Source organism: Pinus tabuliformis, chromosome 2_2 (assembly GCF_031772625.1).
Source record: "Pinus tabuliformis cultivar Carrire ecotype Pingquan chromosome 2_2, CPIR1, whole genome shotgun sequence".
Lineage (NCBI taxonomy): Eukaryota > Viridiplantae > Streptophyta > Pinopsida > Pinales > Pinaceae > Pinus > Pinus tabuliformis.
In genome coordinates this window covers 17,901,401-17,913,725 of record NC_142300.1, presented here as the reverse complement: position 1 = coordinate 17,913,725, position 12,325 = coordinate 17,901,401, and the positions used below count along the sequence as shown (strand labels likewise).

Sequence of the window (12,325 nt, the reverse complement as noted above, 5' to 3'; positions counted from 1 at the left end):
AGATTGCATCTAGTAAGTATGTAGACATAGAAATCCTTTCTCTCTCATCCTTGGGCAGATTCTGAGGTTGTGCTACATGGGACTTGAATTATTGAACCAACATATTTGACCAGTTGAATGGCCTCCCATCACTTACCAACTGGTCCAATAAGACTGTCCACCCTTCAAGAAAGGTTTATGTGCTCTCTTTACCATATATTCTGCAAGCAAAGATGATCAAGAACTGGTAAGCCTTCCTAAGGGACTTTGTCTTGTACACATGGGTGGGTGTCCGTTTAAACCTCAATGGCTCTTTCACCTAACGCTTGAAAATGTCTCTTGTGTTCAAATAGTTGTGGGTGGCATAGAAGAGTGAGTCCATGTGCTTCACCCACTCGGGAAAACGACACATCTGCTGAAAGTATTCTTCCCTGAAGGTGGCAATCTTATGCCCGTTGGTACTTCTCAATGTCATAGTCTATTCATTCATATATGAGACAATCGAGGTGATGATGTACGCACACGTGAAGGCAGAGTGTTGCATGCAACCTTGTATAACCCTAACTGTCGGATGCTAAGATAAACGTGTTGGTCCTCCAAATTTGCATCAAAGTCCTTTGCAAAAGTATCTTTGATCTGTTGCCATGTCGGTGTTGTTCCCTTCTCAATAAACAACTGAGTATCAACATATACTAGTAAATCAACTAATTTCTACTCAATTGCTTCCCAAATACCGATCTCAATGGTTTCCTTTGATGCAACTCTCTTTGATGCCATGTTAACAGTGACTGTTAGTGAGATGCTCAACAACTGTTATACCCATGGGACAAAGAGGACACTCATGGAGAGAAGATGTTAGTTTAAAACCAAAACAACTTCAAGGAAAGTTCAAGCAGCAAGCCAGGTACTAGATGTGAGGGATTGAGCATTTTTTTATTAACATGAGTGAAAGGATGATTGTGGGAACTACGCACTATGAAATCCTAGCAGTCAAGGTGGAATCCTGATGATTGGAACTACATAATGCGCAGTTCATCTTGAAAAAAGACCTGGGAGAGACTGTGCATCGCACAGTCTCATTTGCCGAGCTAGGAGGTTGGCTCCTGGAACTACGTAGTCTATAGTTGGAGCTAGCTTAGGCTATACTTTGCGCAATTCCAAAGGCCAATATTGTGGCTTGAGCCTCCAGATTGCAGAGTGCAAGCTGTGCAAAGTGATATCGAGGCAAGGGAAACCCAGATCTGCCCAAGGGAAATGTGAAAACAAGAAGATCTGAGAGATAGTGTGAAGTTGAGTGAAAATTTGACTAAGTGTAGATTCATGAATGTGAATCAAGTGCAACAATTGATTAAACAAAAGGAAAATGAAGTATCTGAGGAGAGTTGCTGCAACGACGACTGTTGGTGCAAAAACATGAAAACTCATGCGACACTTGGGAAAGGAAATCTATAACTTGAAACAACACTTCTACAAGTTAAAATGGCAGCAACCATGCAGAGAAACAAGTGAAACAAAAATCACAAAAGAAATAGAAAAAGTGGCAAAAGACGACAAAAGAAAAACTCACCCAGAAAAGCGATGACGATCGCACCGAAGGTTCTTTGATCTCCTCGGGATTGCTAGAGATCCAAGATCGAATGTACAAATGAGCTTTAGTAGTGTCAATTAAATAGATTTGGACAAATTAGGGTTTACGACATGCATGCCTAAAATCAAGAAAAAGCAACACTTGGAAAAAGTGCCTCCTTCAGGATACTAAAAATAGATCCCTATTTTTAGGGATGCTTTTTGTTTTTTTCTTTTTCGGGGAAACTTGTCATGCACACTACCGGGAAAGACAACGCAGTTCTAGGAACCCGGCAAATTTTCGACTCAGTTCACTGCACAGTTTCTGAGCTCAGTGAGGGTTGCACAATTTCTGGGCTTAGTGCTAGGCTGCCTCCTCTTGACTGCCAATTTTTTGAGCTTAAGTATCACTAGCAGTCAGGACTGTGCAATTCCCATTAGCAAGGTTGGTTGCCCTAAAGGATTGCATAGTTTCTTGGGGCAAACCCAGAACTGTTGTGGGACCAAGTTAGGAGATCAACTTGTGAGTTAGAAAATCAACTAAGCAAGCAAACACAAGATAAAATGAAAATAATGAGTCCCAATTGAAGCACAAATACCTAGATTAGTGCGAGATGAGTTGTTGTGGTTAAGAATAAAGGCTCCAAAATCGAAGCATATGCAAAATTTTGGAGGGTGGTTGTAGCCGCTACAACAATGTCCAAACAAATACCTACACAACGAAATGGAATTCATGATGAAAATTACCAAGATACTCTGCTACCTCTTTTGCAAACATTAAATCTAGAGAACCCTACTCAGACACAAAGAAACAAAGTATAAAAGAGGTTTGTTTCAACTATTCGAATGGTGATTATATTAACATGAGATGATTCCTCTTCATGGATTTTTTTCCTATTTGATATACTTGTGTAAAAACATACACTCATGATCTTTTAGTATATTAATAAGGGACTAAGTGTCAATGATCATCCGAGTTGCTTCAACACATATCTGTTTTCCAAACAAGGGTTCACCCAAAGTTGGTTAATGAAGATCCCTGTAATCTAACACAGAAATAGTGTAGTTTCTCTCCCCACTGTTTTGCAGCATTGGTAGCAGCCAAATGGTGAGCCGCAACAACCATAACTAAGGATGTATCAAGCCCTTCTGATAAGCTTACTCCAAATGGAACATCGGTCATCAACTATTTTATGACTACTTGAATCATTCAAACATATCATATCACTATTTTCACATGGATAAAAATTGTGATATATTTTTTTTATGCGACCAGACCAACGTTAGAATTGATATGAGAAAGCAGCATGAGGATGAAAATGACTATACTTTCTCGAATGCTCTTCTTAAAACCAAAGGGCCATATGGAGTGGACGGTATAAGATTTTCTGAATACCAAGGCGGGCTATACCATCTCCTAATACAATCAATTAACAACAAAAGAGTTTGAAACAAACTTTATTATATTCGTTGCAGAACTCAAATGACTAACTCACATAACTTCAGTGTTAAGAAGTAACCTTTATTTACCTTGTTTGCTAGAGTATATATGCCCAGAGGGAAAGGTCTCAAAACGTTCATAATCATCATGCAAAGATTTCATCTTCGATGCAAACCAAACAATTATTGCAATAGTTGTTTAATACATTGCATAGATTATAAGCACTATGGATGTCGATCAAGCCGAACATGGTCGAGATGACTATGGATGAAAATACCTTAGTAGAAGTGTAATAGAAGAGAAAATTCATAAACATAAGAGTTATCATTACGATAATGGCCATTATTATTGTTGAGAATGTTGTTTTACATCTTGCATTGAAATTCACTGCAGACCTTGAAAACGCATCTGCAACCAATTTGTTAATTTTAGAAATTTGACTAAAAAGAACTAAGTTAAAATCACATAAAAAAAAATTCTTTTCAAAATATTTAGGAATTTTCAACCAACACTTTTTTACCCCGAAATCATCTCTACCCCGATTTTAGACTTTTTCATTGAGAAACCATGATTGCATTCTCACAATATTAGGCCTCATACTGTAAAATTTTCATTAATAGGATACAAGTCCCAACGAGCAGAGGTTCAACCTTCCATGGACTTGAATAATAATGCTCCTTATACTCTTGAAATAATTTTCAAAGATTTTTTTTGCATTTGATCATGCAACCTCACAAACATACTAACGAAATAAACTAACCGAAGAACGAGGAAGGAAAGGAAAAAGAAACCCAAAATTATTATTGTGGAGAGAGAAGGAATTGATAATAGCATATCTCATCCCTCCAGAATAAATGTCAACTTCTTCCTTAGAATTGGCAAGAAAGAACGACTAGGAGTCATGATATTGATGGAAGTTACACAAAACTCTGGGGTGGCATAAAATTCATTTGAAAGAATGATTAATTCATTATGTTCTAATGTAAGCCTCAAATAAGACCTTCAAAATATAAACAAATGAGATAATTACAAATTAATTTTCTCAAGAATATATATATATAAAATAGAATATATTGGTCAAAGCTCAACTAATTAATAGTTCAAAACAAATCAATTACTAGAATCCTATCTTAACGAGGACTAATAACAATTAGGTTCTACTCTCCCTATTCATCCAACAACAAATGTCCTTCCTCCCTGCTCTAATAACAACCTAACTCTAACCACCCCAACTATGCAAAAATTAATATGAACTACCATAAATAATATTATTGCATTTAGTTACGTCTGTCGACTTACTTACGTGGAGAAGCCATGTACATAACTCGTGATATAGTTAAAGTAGATAATTTACTCACATTAATGTTGAGAATCCCCCAAATTCAAACCATAAGAGTTATTGTAATTAACAGAAGATACCTAACCAACCATCCTCGCCACAAGGACTCTGAGTTTACCGCTCAAAAGTGACCAAGAATTAGGTAAACGTCATTACCTCACCACGACACGCCTTAGGAAGAAACTTATAAAAATGAAACAAAATTGTGATGGTGTGTACCCGCCATTCTAACAAATATTTAAATTTTAATTATTAACTTCAAATTGACTTATCTAATAAGTAAGTTTTTGATAAAATTAAGGATTAATTTATTTAATTATTTTGTGATGGTGTGTACCCGCCATTCTAACAAATATTTAAATTTAAATTATTAATTTCAAATTGACTTATCTAATAAGTAAGTTTTTGATAAAATTAAGGATTAATTTAATTAATTATTTTGATGTTTGGAATGTTTTATTAATTTACTTGAATTTTATTAATATTATGTTAGTTTTATTTCACTAAAGATAGTGAATTAATATTATGTTAGTTTTATTTCACTAAAGATAGTTGAAATTTTCAACATATTTGGACATATTTATTAAACTTGGAAATATGTTTTAGAATATTCGTTTGGGAAAAAATATTCTATAAATTAATACATTGGTTTTCATATAATAATAATGAGTTTATATTTACAACTCACATATAATTTTTCAAATCTTAATTTAAAATCTATAAATTTTGTTAATTATTTAAGAAAAATAAAACCCAATACTTTTATTTTAAAAATATGATAATAGATTAATCATTAGGTTCTATGATAGTATAGTTGTAAAAAGGGATGTAAAGTGTTTAGTTAAGCAAGTTACTTATCAAGAATATATAGTTTGAGTGGATCTAATGGTTAGGAACACGTGTCTTCTCCTTAGAAATCATGGGTTCAAAATTAGAGAGGGTAGAATTTGTACATGTTGAATGATTAATATTGGTCTGCTATGATGAGACTTGAAGAGTAGGTACCACCCTACAGTGGGACCCCCATATGGAAGTGTCTTCAGATGTCTTGACCATTTCCAAGTCACAAGTCTAGTACTAGATTACAAGATGTCAGTAATAGCTACATGCTCCCCTGTCTTTCAATTTTATATATTGTCCAAGGTTCATAGCTAGGGTGGTTGGGTGAATTATTTGTTTTCCTTCCAACCTAGGTTCAATTCTCACGAGTGACATCTTGGCCTACTGTGATAAGGATAGAGGGGTAGACACCCCCTAGGATAGAGGTCCACTTTGGTGTGCCTCAAGATGCCTCAACTTATTTTTAAACTATTGTGGATATTCCACTAGATAGTTCGTCACAATAAATATGATAAAAATAGACCAAAATCTAAAATATATAGTATGAGGGTTACTTTTCCTTAGTTGTTTTTTTGCTTATGCATGCAATTGATAAAATGCAAAAAATAGAGAAAGATGAAATACAAACACACATCAATCATAATGCACACCAAAATATGATCTAGGAAACCCTTTCGAGAGAAAACCCGGTTGGAAGGTGAGGCTACTCTACTCTCTTTTGTCTGAATGGAAATTATGCAAATACAAATGAGAAGGCACTCTCTATGAAGTTACCTCACACTAGTGGTCGATGTGTTGCTACTTGATGCAAACCCCCTCTATTTTGCTTTCTCTCTATCCACTTTCAACTACTTTGCATTACTATGGAATAAAATGCACTCAAATAGAATGGAACCCCTTTTCCTCATAGTAACCCAACTATCATACACACCGCGACAGCTAACTAGGGGTTAATCTTGACTCCTTCAACTATAAAATAGAGTTACAATATTCACCCTTCTAGATTCCTCTTCATAGTCTCCATGTGGCTAACCCATTTTCCATAAGTAATTGGGGTTGACGTGGCATCCTCTCAAATCATATTGGTCAATCGTGATAGGTCAACTTCCAGGAAGCATAAGCTTTTTATCTAAATTTTGATTGACATCATTCTTGGATTGTTGGAAAGGTTTTTCTGTGTAGAATAGCGCCACGGAGTGCTACACTTAATCAACAAAGTTTTATCCCAAAAAAACAAAACTCAAAGCTTCAAATTAGCCCTAGAAGGTTTCAGACCCCAATTCTCCAAACTAGGTCCCACCTCCAAAATTGCTCCCATAAGTAGATTCCTTCAATTTTTCCACTTTTAAAGCATTGGGATGGATGGAAATTTATATAGTGATATAATCTTGATCACGCCTCCCCATTTTCGAAGGCTTTTGGTCCCAAAAATATTTTATTGACTAAAGTAGGGAAAATTTTCCTCTACCTTCTCCCTCAAGTACCTTTTATCCTTGCCCCTAAGTTATCCTTTCAACCTAATCAGCCAAAGGTCATGCTAACCTGTCTTGAATTTTGGTACCTCTTCTACAAAACGGTATCTATGTCTACTCTACATGATCATGTGAAGCTAAGTCCTCTATGGAAGGTACGTGCTTCTCCTCTTCCTTATCCAACGTGGATGGCTTATAGAGTTTTAGATTTTTCACATTCACTTCCGAGTGAATGTGTATGTATAGGGATAGACTGAATCAATGGGAATTATCTCCCACCTTTTCCAATATTTCAAAAGGACCATATCGTAGAGACTTGATTCTCTTACTAGGACCATATAGCCTCCCCTTGTTCAATTGTAACCATACTCTGTCTGCCACTCTAAATAAATTCTCTATTCTATGTTGATAATTCCTAGCCTTGTACATTTTATGTTACTTCTTCAATGTATCTTATACTTGCAGATGGACATTCTTGATCTTCTCAAAAAATTTATGTTCCCTTAAAGCATCCATGTGAGGCTCTCCTTCATTCCTCCTTGTTGTCCATATGTAATGTCCAAAGGTGAAGGTGAAAAATATCCAAAATAAGTTTCAAATAAGGACTTATTAGTAGAAGTGTGAACTATTATATTATAAGAGTGTTATTTATATACCAATTTTCTTCCCAAGCCTTCAAGATGCTTATGATTGTAACTCCTCAAAAGTTGCACCAATGCCTTGTTGACTACTTCTACTTTCTCATTTGTCCGTGGATGGAGTGTTGTAGACCTCTTCAACTTTGTGTCCATCCTCTTGCACAATGTAGTCCAAAATTCACTAAGAAATTTATCATCCCTCTTTGAAACAATGGTCCTTGGTATCCCAAAACACACCCAAACTAGTGCAAAGAACAAGTTTGTTACTTCTTTCCCACTGATAATATATCTTATAGGGCATGAGAATGAACATCTTGTTGAACCTCTCAACTACCATGAATATGTTGAGAAATGTAACTAGTATCAGTCTTCATAGTTGTAGTTGAGTCATGATATTTCATGTTTTGTTTATTTTATTTAGGTCAAAAGCACCCATTGAGTGCTCTAGGGTTATGTCTTAAGCAAAAATCGAAGTCATGATGTAAAAGACCCTTATTGGGATCTTTGTGTCAAAAAGAGAAAAAACATAGTTACCAATCAAACGAGAAAATTACCTAGTACTCGTTTTTTTGAGGTAGCAAAAAATCACTCGATTTTGAGAAGTTTTGATTCAAATACACTTTTTTTTGGCATATTTTTGGCACTTTAAATTTTCTTACGTATCAAGTATGAACAATTTTTTTAAATGTTAGTGATTTTCATGCTGATTTTGAAAGATGTTGATGCAGCATCAACACATTTTTTTAGAGGGCCTTATGTATCAAGTATGAACATTCTTTTTTTAGTGATTTTCATCTTGATTTTGAAAAGTGTTGATGCAACATCAACCCTTTTTGTTTAGAGGGCTTGCTTTTTACACTTTAAATTTTCTAATGTATTAAAGTTTAGACTTTGATTTGAGTTTTTCCTCTATTAATGAGGAAAAACTCAAATCAAAGTCTAAATGAAGAGTTTGTATTCAACCTTCTCATTCTCACTTGTTGGTTGAGATATTCTTGGGAACTATTCCACCACTCATAGATTTGACCCTTGAGAGTGGGAAAACTATTTATTTTGGTCTATATGTATCATTTTCTTAGTCAGAGAGAGGGGTTGGACATTTGAGGAGTGAACTCTTGTAGGTTGTGCCTGAGCATTTTCAGGAAATCAAAGGAAGAGTTGCAACTATTATCTAGGAATTCATGTGTAGTGAGCTTGTGATGTTGTATTTTCCCTGCTATAGTTTTATATGAAAGAAATTCATCTTCTCTTTCCATTCATCAGTTCTTCAGTGGTTTTCCTTAAAGTTTATAAGAAAAATTCTTTTCATAAAGCTCTGTTTTGATGTGAATATTATTATGTGTTATTTTCTTTCTTGCTTAATGAATTCATGATATATATGATCATTAAGACCTCTTGTTTCTTTTGAACACTACACTACACTGACAAACCCTAATCCAGCACAAAACTATTGCTACCTTGCTCCTTTATATCTTTGTTGTTGTTACCCTTTTGATCTTTTGACCTAGTTACCTAGTTTTCATCCCTTTTCCAACATCAAAAGCTTAAATTTTCAAAACCTATATGAACCTAGCATATCTAGCCTAAAATCCTTTTATATTCCAATCAATTCTTTGGCTATGACCTCATAGAGAGAGCCATCTCTGGTTTGGTAGGGCTAACTACTAAAATGAAAGCTTGGTCTGTGGTTACCTCTGTCGATTCCTCTCAGCTTGGGACATTGTGGAGGATAACATATCCCACACATGATTTGGAGTTAGTAGTGATCATACATGCATTGAAGATGTGGAGACACCATCTTCTTGGAAGTAGATTTTTACTTATGAGTGATCATATTGGATTGAGGTATTTGTTTGACTGGCTGAATTTGAACACTAGGTAGGCTAGATGGTTGGCCACGATCAGTGAGTTTGATTTTGAGATCTGATATATCAAAGGTAAAGAGAACAAAGTGGTTGATGCTCTTAGCAGGCGGATATAGGTAAATTACTTAGCAACTATCAACTCCTATGGGACAAATTTACAGGATAGGACCTTGTGGGCAGGTCAGCATAATGTCATATATATGGATATTGCGCATAGGTTGCAGCAGAGCACAGGTATAGGTACAGGTGATGGTAATGTACAGGTGATAGTACAGGTACAGGTACATGTGATGATACAGGTACAGGTGTAGGTGCACAGGATATGGATTATTGTCTTACGGTAGATGGATTGGTCAGGTTCTAAGACAGGATATACGTGTCAAATAGCAGTGAGCTCAAGAAGGTGATCTTTAGGGAGTTTCATGCAAAACCGTATTCGGGTCACCTAGGGTATCAAAAGAAAATGACAACAATGAAGAAATTTTATTATTGGTTGAATTTGAAGAGGGATGTAGTAGAGTTTGTGTCTAGATGCTTTTATTGTCAGCGAGTGAAAGTAGAATGTAAGCATCCAGGTGGACTGTTACAGCCAATTGCGATTCCAAAATGGAAATGGGAGCTAATTTTCATGGACTTCATCACAGGTTTTCCAAATACAATGAGACATCATGATTCCATCATGGTTATTATGGACAGGTTGACAAAGGTTGCACACTTCATTCCAGTTAAGTCTACATTCTCAGCTAGCGATGTAGCATAGGTATTCATCAGATCTAGTCAAATTGCATGATGTTCCAAAGAATATTATGTCAGACAGGGAGAGAAGTTCACTTCCAAGTTTTGGAAGGAATTATTTGCAGGTTTGGTCACAGAGTTGGCCTTCAATACGACTTACCATCCGCAGACAGATGGACAGACAAAGGGTCAACAGGATATCAGAGGACACGTTGAGGATGTACATGATGCATCAACAATGGAAATGGGAAGAGTATCTCCCCTTGGTAGAGTTCGCGTACAATAATGGGTATCAGGAATCATTGAGAATGAGTCCTTTTGAGGCATTGTATGGGCGGAGTTGTAACACTCCCATTAGTTGGAGTGATCTGGTTAGCAGGGTGTTGATTGGACCAGATATGTTGGCAGACATGGAATAGGAAATGCAGGTTATAAAGAGGAATCTAAAGGCAACACAGGATAGGAAGAAGAGCTATGCATATTAGAACAAGTTGTTCAAGGAGTTCCAGGTTGGGGAACATGTGTACTTGCGCATCAAACCGAAGAAGAGCTCCTTTCGGATTAGATCATGTGCCAAGTTGGCACCACAGTTTTGTGGACCCTTCAGTATCATTGAGAGGATTGGGCCCATAGCCCATTGACTTGCATTACCTACGACAGTGAAAGTCCATGATGTATTCCATGCATCTTTGCTTAAGAAGTATGTTAATGATGTTGATGATGTGATTGATTGGTCTGTATTGCAGGTGGAAGCAGATGGAGAATTCCAGCTGGAGCCTCGGTGTATATTGCATAAAAAGGTGCTCATGCTCTGGAACCGAGCAATTGAGAAAGCTAAGGTGCAGTGGAAGCACTTTGGGCCCGATGAAGCTACATAGGAGATGGCAGATCAGATGCAGGCTATGTATCCTTGTTTTCAAGATGAGGCAAAGCAGTTTTGGCTTGGTGTTTTAGTGTGATTTTGGTATATCTTGTGGGATATGATTTGGTGTATGTTTGATGATGTTGGTTTATTTACATATGTATATGGATCTAAATACCACCATGAGCTGTGTTATAAAGCTCCAATATGTAGTATGTTGTTATGATGTCATGTTATTATGTTGTTATGTTGGTTTTCTTTTCAGCAGAGTGATCATTGTAAATACTGCATCGATATAAGTTATAGAGCTCCAATGACAATATATATTTTTCTACAACAGTTTTGTGTTTATAGGTGTTTTGAACACCGAGGACGGTGTTCCCCTAAAGGGGAAAGTTCTGTAATAGCCTTGGTGAAAATTCCATGTAACAAAAGTAAATAAAGGAAAACTAATAACCATGGATGATGGGACACTTATTCCAAGCTGAATGCTGGGAAAAATCCTAGTGATGGGGATCACTTGTGATTGTTTATGGCTAAGAAAATTGGCAAATGAAATGGTTAAGGCATTGGAAAGGCAAAATGGCATTTTGGCACAATTATTTATGAAAATAATGGAAATTAGGAGAAAAGGGAGGTGAAATGTCACAGGTTGCATGTGAGGAGGAAAATCAAGAAAAATAATGGAAAATGAAGAAAGTAGAGGCCTCATTCATAAAAAGGATTATGAGGATCAGTTGGTAACCTTTTGTCAGTTCAGTTTTGGAGCTCTCTCATTATTCTCTCTATCTCTCATACTCTTGGAGACTTAGAGTTTTCTTGGAGCACTCTTCATGGGTGTGGCATACTTGGCTTCTTGAAGCAAGAATGCAAAGGAAGAGAAGGAAAGCACAAGAAGGCATCAGGATCAACAACTACATCATATTTGCTTGCAGGTACCTAGTTGCATGTATGTTTCCTTGACTAGTTTTGGCATACATAGCACATGCATGTGGTTTCTTGGTTGTGATCTGTCATTGGCATGAAGGATCGCCTGGATTGACAGTTGATTACCTAGCCTTGTTATTTCCTGGATATCCATGGTGATTGTGGGTTTACTTTTATTGTTTGTTTTTGGTTGGTTCTCATGTTTCCTTAGCTTGGGTTGAGTTACTAGTTCCTGGAGCCTTGGTTGGACAAACGCTCTAGAGCCCTGTAACAGCTTGGGTTGAGTTACTAGTCCCGTAGCCTTGGTTGGACAAACACCCTGGAGCCCTTGGTGAGTTGAGTTATTAGTCCTAGAGCCTTGGTTGGACAAACTCTCTGGAGCCTGGCGACAACTGTGGGTTGATTTACTAGTCCTAGAGCCTTGGTTGGAACAAACGCTCTAGAGCCCTAGATGGTTGGGATAGAGACCGATCCGATGATGGTTTTGTGATGTCTGACCGTGAGGTAGAATCATTATTTGATGAGTTGAGGTGGATGGCCTTTGGAAGCCTTGGATGGTTTTTTATTGATGTGTTCTATGAGATCCCACATTCATGCTTGGAATATGGAACGGGGGTGAATGATTGAAGAGAGATTTAGCTCAACCATTCTACGGTTGTGT

The 12,325-nt window shown here is 36.7% G+C and overlaps 1 pseudogene; it reads right to left on the bottom strand.

The window, feature by feature from the left end:
- Window positions 1-12,325, bottom strand: part of LOC149191323 (asparagine synthetase [glutamine-hydrolyzing] 1-like) — a 49,242-nt pseudogene that overhangs the window by 16,348 nt on the left and 20,569 nt on the right.